The 7,953-nt window shown below is 32.2% G+C and overlaps 1 protein-coding gene across 4 annotated transcripts in view; it reads left to right on the top strand.

The window, feature by feature from the left end:
* Nucleotides 1–2,120: 2,120 nt before the first annotated feature.
* The window catches only part of LOC132708277 (protein madd-4), a 535,295-nt gene continuing 529,462 nt past the window's right edge, over nt 2,121–7,953 (top strand). For all 4 annotated transcript variants that reach the window (XM_060680501.1, XM_060680499.1, XM_060680500.1 and 1 more), the window contains exon 1: nt 2,121–2,387. The gene's annotated coding sequence lies outside the window, so the exon portion shown is untranslated. The remainder of the gene's footprint in view (nt 2,388–7,953) is intronic.

Below are 7,953 nucleotides of genomic sequence, written 5' to 3'. Positions count from 1 at the left end.
AAATTTCTAGCTTTCGGAATCTCGTTAAAAGTTTTGCCCCGTTGTTCCGCAATTTACACACCTACACAATAATAACGTGATTATTTTGTTGTTACGGTAAAGGTAAGCGTTTCAGGCGTTATTAGGTAAAGGACAAACATATAACACCTTGATCGTTATATTCATTGGGGACCTAATTTTCTGCTATTTTAGTAGTCTAATTTTTGTTCTGTTATTAGGGAATCAACCAAACGACGTAATGAGCGAGTGCCTTGTCCCAAGTATATATTCTGTGGTAATAAGGTCTCTGGTTGCATCTGAATAAAAATCGAAGCGATGCTCTCTTTCTGGAAGCCATGCTAAATATGGAAATGTATAACTCAATAAAGACCAGTTACTATCAACTATGGCCCTCAATATTCAAGAGAAGAAGTGAACTGTTTTTTCTCTAACTTTATTAAATTTTATTAACCAGATTTTTGTTCATTTTTTTCCAATCGGAATTTTGTCGGGAATACGTCAACTGTCAACATACATCATGAAAAGTCTAAGTTCTAATTTGATTTATTTCGTATGATTAGGATAATACAATAATACATTCAATTCAAAAAGTACATATATTAATACCAAAACGAAAAATAATTTGAATATCATTGCTAATTTTTTCGAAATTTCAGAGTAACAGATGTAAAATTGCAATTATTTTGTAATTTTTCATATTTGATCTATTAATAAAAGTTTTGAAAAGTGAAATAAAATTTATTGGAGTTTTCCGATACGACGTTATAGTAGAAGGAACACACCACAAACCTTAAAATTTCGTATTTTAACTCGAAATATAAGAAATATATAGAGGCCCTATATACCGATACTACAGGAATGTATGAGGCAAATATGAACAGATTTTTGAGAAGGCCAATCAACCTGCTCATGCCCAAGATTTAAAATTTCGTTTTTAATGACATTGCGACATTAAAAAATCAACATATTTTCTCAAAATATCCCTAGTTCTCATTAAATGTTCAGTGAAAACATTTTAGTGTGCGGAAATCGCTGGTTAGAGAGAAAATGGCGCAGTGTGGTAGAGGTGGTAGAGTCATGCGTGGAAAATCATAACATTCTCTTCGAAAATATCAAAGCCGAATGTGCATCAATTTTTACCCTTGAAGGGCCACTATATTATTTAATAGCCATATGGTTAGGGTAAAATTTTAGTTTCCAAGACATCAATTATCACCTGACCCATTGTTGGGATACCTTATATTAAACTTTGGAAATTAAAGGTGTAATTAGTTAAATGACTTACACTTTTGAGAAAAAATAACTGGTGACGAATCATAGGTATATGGTAAGGACGTCGACATCAAAGCCCAGTCGTCCCAATAGAAGCTTACTCTTTTCTTCAACTATCGTAGCGTAGTACATCAAGAGTTCTTACCACAAGGTCGTACGGTCTAAAAGGAGTATTACCTTAAAGTTATGCGCCGTTTGCGAGAAGCAATATGAAGAAAACGTCTGGAAAACAATTCATGGATCACGATAATGCACCTGCTCAATCATTGTTGTTTGTGCCTAACTTTTTGGTCAAAAACAAAACCACAATGCCTCAGCCATAATATTCACCGGATATGGCCTCTTGCCGCTTTTTTTCGTTCCCAAAACTCAAGAAATTCATAAAAGGAAGAACTCAAGGTTATACCAGAAAGTGAATACCAGAAGTTCTTCGAGGATTGGGAAAAACATTGGTACAAGTGTCTTATATCTCGGAGGGATTACTTTGAAGGGGACAACATTGATTTTTATGAATAAATAAATACTTTTTGATAAAACTTAAAAGTCACCTTATAAAAAGTATGTATTATCATTTTACAAATCTTTTGAATGTTTACAACGAAATTTCGCACATTTCAGGGTTAAAATCACTTGGAATCAGTGACCAGGTGATCCGTGACCAATACGTCCATTACCATGTCGACAACGTGCGACGCACCACCGAATCGTCGCCGTCGTAGTCGTCGTCTACGGGGATGATGGGAATAAGTGCGGTCGATATGGAGGCGGATTTGCTGGTGGCTTTGCCGCAAGCGGCGGTAGAGCAGCAAAGCGGAGGCGATACTCATTCGTTTCTTGGCCGGCTCGAAGTAGAGACGCGACGACGGTGTGCGTACGCGCGACCAGTGACGCCCGGCGTCGAGTTTTATTTTGCGGGAGATCGGAATAAACAATCGGGAGACGGGACAGCAGCTTTTTTCACAGAATCCGACGGCTCTTTTTCCTAGACTCTTTTATAATTTCCGGTGTCGCGAACATTTTTTCACCGACTATTTTTGCGTTGTGTTAATACGTGGCGGGGGTGTTGTTTGCGAAGGGGGTCGGCGGAGGCGGCTGCGAGCGTCGACTAAGTGCCGGTAAGTGCAACAAAATCAAATAACCAGGTTGAACTAACTTGTTGTCCTTTGATTATACAGTGTGTCCCACTTATGAACTGTACATCCTTGTAAATAGTTTATTTATACGTCTCTGAAAATGAACCAAGATGTTGTTTTCCATATTGTTTCAACTTATGAGACGATTTAACAAAAGCGAGAGAAGAGAGAAGTACTATAAGGGATTAAAAAAAAACCCAATTTTTATGATGTTTTAATACAGGGTGTTTGAAATATCGCTTGCGTCCCGCTTAAGGCTGTATATCGTTGTAAAATCTTTGATTACGGTTTGATTTTTATATATCTCTTAAAAACGCACTAAACCCTTATGTTTCTTATTGCGTCAATCTGAAGCCATGGTTAACTGGGACTACTTTTTGATGTCAAATATCGAGAAGGGCTATTAGGAATTTCTTTAAGAACAAAGTGGCAACGAATTCTTATTCAGTACTACATAATAACAAATTATTAATTATTATTTTTTTTTTATTTAATTATTTTTAATTTTAATTTTTATTTAATTATTTTTATGTTAAAAGACATTAACGATTCTCGTAAAATTTAATATGACTAGAGAGGATTAGATATGAACTAAAGAGACTTTACAACGCTGTATATTTTATATTTAAAATGATTTTTAATTCTCATCTAATAACGAAAATAACAGAAATATCAAAATTGATTGACGTCGGTATACTATTTGTTTTGCAAGTTTGCCATGAGAAGCGAATATTGGACTGCCAAATTCACTCGCTAATTTATATTTTAATTTTGTTTACATTATACCTTTCGAATAATAAGATTTATTAATGTTTTAAGAAGATAATAATTATCCCTTGAAAAGTCTTTTTGTCACTATTTTTGAAATTTGTATAATTAAAATTTGTAATATTTTAAAATCACATACAAAACAATTATTAAAATTGAACTATAAATAAACACTCTATAGGTGATAGGTGAGCATGACTAAGTTGAAGCAATAAGCAAAACAAGGTTTTAGTGGATCTTTCAGAGATCTATCCAAACAAAAAAATCAAAATCGATCTACGAACAAAGATTTCACAAGAGTGACTGTTCTTAAATAGGACACACTATGATGGATATTTAAATTCTAAAATAATAAAGTGACGCACCCTGTATATCGGAAACCTGAATAATGATTTAAAAAACTCTGTGTTGTTAAGCTGTGGTTATGACTTTTTGTGGTGTCATTTTATTGAAGCATGACGTTCTTATGAACATTTTTATTTTACCAAACTTCGATTTCCAATATCAAGTGTGCTATATTTTTCGGAAAGGCCATTTTAATTTCAATAATTCAAAAATATGCCATACTCTACCATACAAAAAGTTAAGTTTTCTATTGGCAACCATTGAACTATTAATTTTTAATTAATACTATAAAAAGTCTTGGTAAAAGTGTGCATTGAAAATGTTTTGATAAAATTTTCTATAGCAAAAACGCGATATTTTCAAAATGCACATTTTTCAACAACACCATTGTAACTTCATAGATATTCCATCCATTTGCGCTTTTTACTATGACGTTTTTTATGAAAATTATTATTACATCTATAACAAAGTTTGGCTAATTCTGATTATAATTAATGGTAATAATAATTAAAATATTGATTATCTACCTAATTTTTTTTTAACTCCTCCCTAAGCTATGTTCTCATATAATTAAAAATGTAAAAATTGCATTTTTTTAGTAAACTATCGTATATACTTTTATCATATATGCTTATTATTGGTTGCAAATTTATGACACTATTATTATACGAAAGTGGATTTGATTTTTAATTTATTAGGTTACTAAATTGTGGTATAACGGACTTAAATTATTAATATATTTTCGATCATTTAGAGTATTTATTTCATATTTAAAACGAATCATTTCTTTGATTGCCAATTTTTGATACTTATTATCTTGTGTTAAAATTTTCATGTTTATGTGAAGCAGTGGATGTGTTTTTATGTATTTATGTCTATTTATACTATTGCATTTTGTTGGGCAATTTAAATTTAATAACTTAGTCCGAATTAAAAATCAAATTAAAATTGAAAATATACCTACTACTAATTAAGCTCTTAGCAATTAATAATAAAATAAACATAAACTTCAAAATTAAGAGATCGATGTCAGTACTTTTGTTGCCCTTTCTTAATTATTTCAAAATATCACTAAGATATGTAAATATTTTAGATGAAATATTTAATTCATATAATACTAGTATGTATTTTAGATTTTTGATAAAGATCTATCTACACTGTGATGGAGTAAAATTAAAAATTTATAGAATTTTACGATTACAACCTCCACCTAAGAACAACTCCAGCATTATATTTAACAATTTCTGTTTAAAATTTTCATTCTTATCAAAATATACCAAAATTGATAAAGTCGATATAATTTTGATTTTTGCTTTTATACACATATAAAATACTAAAAAATCATGATTTGGTTGACATTTCGACAAATGCAGCCGCTACCGCTATTTTATCAAACCGATATCAGTCAAAACAGTCTATAGCAGACCTATACAGTCATATAAGGTTCGAGTTCTATTGTTCTCCACATATAAGGTTTGAACGGGCAATAGATTTGAGGAATGTTTTTTGCATTATCTGATAACATCGAAATTGAATTAGTGTCCAAGACGCACGTCAGCAGTTACCTTATACGATCCTTATTTCAATTTAAATTGCTTGGGACTTTCAATCTGGTAATAATTTTTAACAATCCAAACTTGCAACAAACTATACAAGAATACAGTACATAAATATTTCAAGATGTGGCATAATAATTAATTTTAATTTGATACAGTTAAATTGTGTCGTTTTGGGACAGATACCATTATTTTTCCAGCGTTTTATACATCTTATCCAAAATCTAGATGACGGTCGTATCGAAAGGATACGTTGTTTTCAAAATTTGATCATGTCGTCTTGTAAAAATGAAAACGCGTCAAAGAACGAGTTCGTCTTTTCTCAGTACTCTACAATTTTTTTTTTAATTTCAAAATAGAATAAACGAAAGAAGCGCGATTTTTTCATGAGCAAAATGGTTGTTCTATTCTTTAGCGGCAATCGAACCCGGCCAAAGTTGCAAAGCCGCGTCCATTAGAAATAATGAAAATTTTCTTTCCTAATGTTCCTTAACGAATACGTTTACACTAAAGACTTCGCGTTTATATCCATAAATCGTCCAAATTGTCGTTATCCGTTGCCTGATATTAGTTAATAACCCTTTAAAACAAGAGAGTTTACGTGCCTGCGTGGCGATTTCTCTAGAACACCCGTGAAAGAAGAAATTTGACGGTGATACGGGGGGGTTGTACAAAAAACCATTATTTTAACTTATAAAATCAAATATGTTACAGGATGACTGGCCTAGCTGGAATTTTTTTTATATAAATAGTTACTTATTTTTCATTTTTATAGTGGGTAGGTTGTGTAAGTATACTAAACAATTAAAACAGGATTTCCCAAGAAAAAACATTATAATGGTCCCGTAGAGACGATTCAATTTCCATATTCCAATTGAGAAAATGTGCGTGAAAGACGTTTGTTTTTACAAGTTTACTACAACGAAAAATGTTGAAAACATCAAAGATGACTATGGATAGTGTAAATACTTTTTTTCTGCTCCTTGCTACATTAATCAAACATGCGAAAAGCGTCCCTTTAAGATATCTGCTTCATTAAGAATGAGCTACGTACTTTAGCCACGGGTGTGGAAGTTATCGGCCATTTTTTTGACTTTGCTAATTTTGGCGGTCGCTTCACCAGAAAAAGTACAATATAAAGCACGTTGATAAACTTCTTCAGTCGTTTAACCTCTCCACTCGCACCAAATCAAATTCGGTAATTAAAATTGCGTTTACCAAACTTGTTGTTCAATATTTTTGAAAACATTTATTTATTTTTTTAATTTAATAAGTAATATATAACAAGTTCTTTAAACAGTGCTTAATAACCTTGCTTTGAGATTACTTACAATTTATTTGCACTTTTTTTAAAACTACTATTATTGCAAGTCTAGTAATTTCAAGAATTTATTTAAAAAACTGCATTTGAGTGGATCCTAAAATGTAAGAGGATAGTCCAAAAATTGGTTTTAGGGAACAGAAAAATTAATATAATGCTGAATTTTATACACTCACCGACAAAAAAGGGGCCCCTCAATCCTGGCATCCAATTTTAAAGATGTACCGCTCGTTTAATTGTGATATACATATTTTTTAATTGTAAATTGATTTCTCAGTAACGAATCTATTTCCAAGTTTTTTTTTTCGGAATTTCGGACTGCCCCCTAGAATGCAACAGAGACCGAGGTCTTGTCAACTGGAATAACATTAGAATATGACCTTTTTTGAATGTATCTTTTTTTTTAGACACACTGTTTCAAAGCAAACGTCTCGCATTAAGCTGCGAACAAATAAACATCAAAACGTAAATTCATCTGAAAACTAAAGGGTTTAAAAACTAAAAAAAAGGCTAGTGTTACAGCCTAATCCCATGCGCCGAGAGATAATGTCCCGATTACAAAAACGAACATGCTCCGTTGTGATTCCAGTTGACAACACTGTTGTTGCATTCTACAACTCGCATCGTTGCATCCCGTATATTCTTAAATTCAAATCTGAATAAAAAAAATTGAGATAGCAGGAAATTAGGACCAGTTTTAAAGTTAAATACCTGCAGAAATATATAAGTGTACCAAATATGTTGCGTACTATACTTCTTCTACGACCATTGGTTTTTGGGTACATTTTTACAAAACAACACGAACAAATTCACTGACATGACAGGCAGAATTGCCAAATGTCAAATTTCGAGCCGTGGGAAATATTTAGTAAATATCCGAAGTGGTTCGGATCCGTGGGAAACGAACCTGACGTTGTAAAATGACAGTTTTCGCACGCTAGATCGGTGTATAATTGGGCATTTTAGAGAAGGGAGTAGTGTAGGGGGGGTGTCGTCTCTGCTTCTCCGATTTTTGCATAACGAACTAGTCACATCTACATCGGGTTTATTAAACCTATTCGTTTATCGTTCCGATCGGTTCTGCTATTGTTGTCCCTGTTTAACTGTGTACGTTAGACAGAGAGATATGTATTATTGCATATGTCATATAAACAATGAAATAAACACAATTTTAAAACCTTATGCCGTTTATTTAACTTTTACAATTGATTATTAAGTAGTTTATTTAAAGAAAAAAGCCGTAATTAAAAGAAAAACTATCCAAGGATACAGCTTTTAAGAGGATTAAATTTTTAAGATCTTATAAGCAAGAAAAAACAGGTCCCAACCTTCAATTTTGTTTTGCTTGTACTGATGAGACATGGATATTTGAAAATGGTACAATTGGTCTTGGCACTAAAGTTCCTAAGAACGGTACGTAAAATTTCTGTGGGAAACTTAAATTATAAATTATGAATGTCTTTTTACTTACCGACTAGTCGACTAGATTTTAATTGTAGCGTATAGCACGTGTATTTAAATTGCCTGATATATTGCATAACTTTTTTCTGTGCATTAG

This window comes from Cylas formicarius, unplaced genomic scaffold, assembly GCF_029955315.1.
Source record: "Cylas formicarius isolate icCylForm1 unplaced genomic scaffold, icCylForm1.1 PGA_scaffold_10__41_contigs__length_53128322, whole genome shotgun sequence".
Classification (NCBI taxonomy): domain Eukaryota; kingdom Metazoa; phylum Arthropoda; class Insecta; order Coleoptera; family Brentidae; genus Cylas; species Cylas formicarius.
This window is presented reverse-complemented; position numbering and strand designations above follow the sequence as displayed.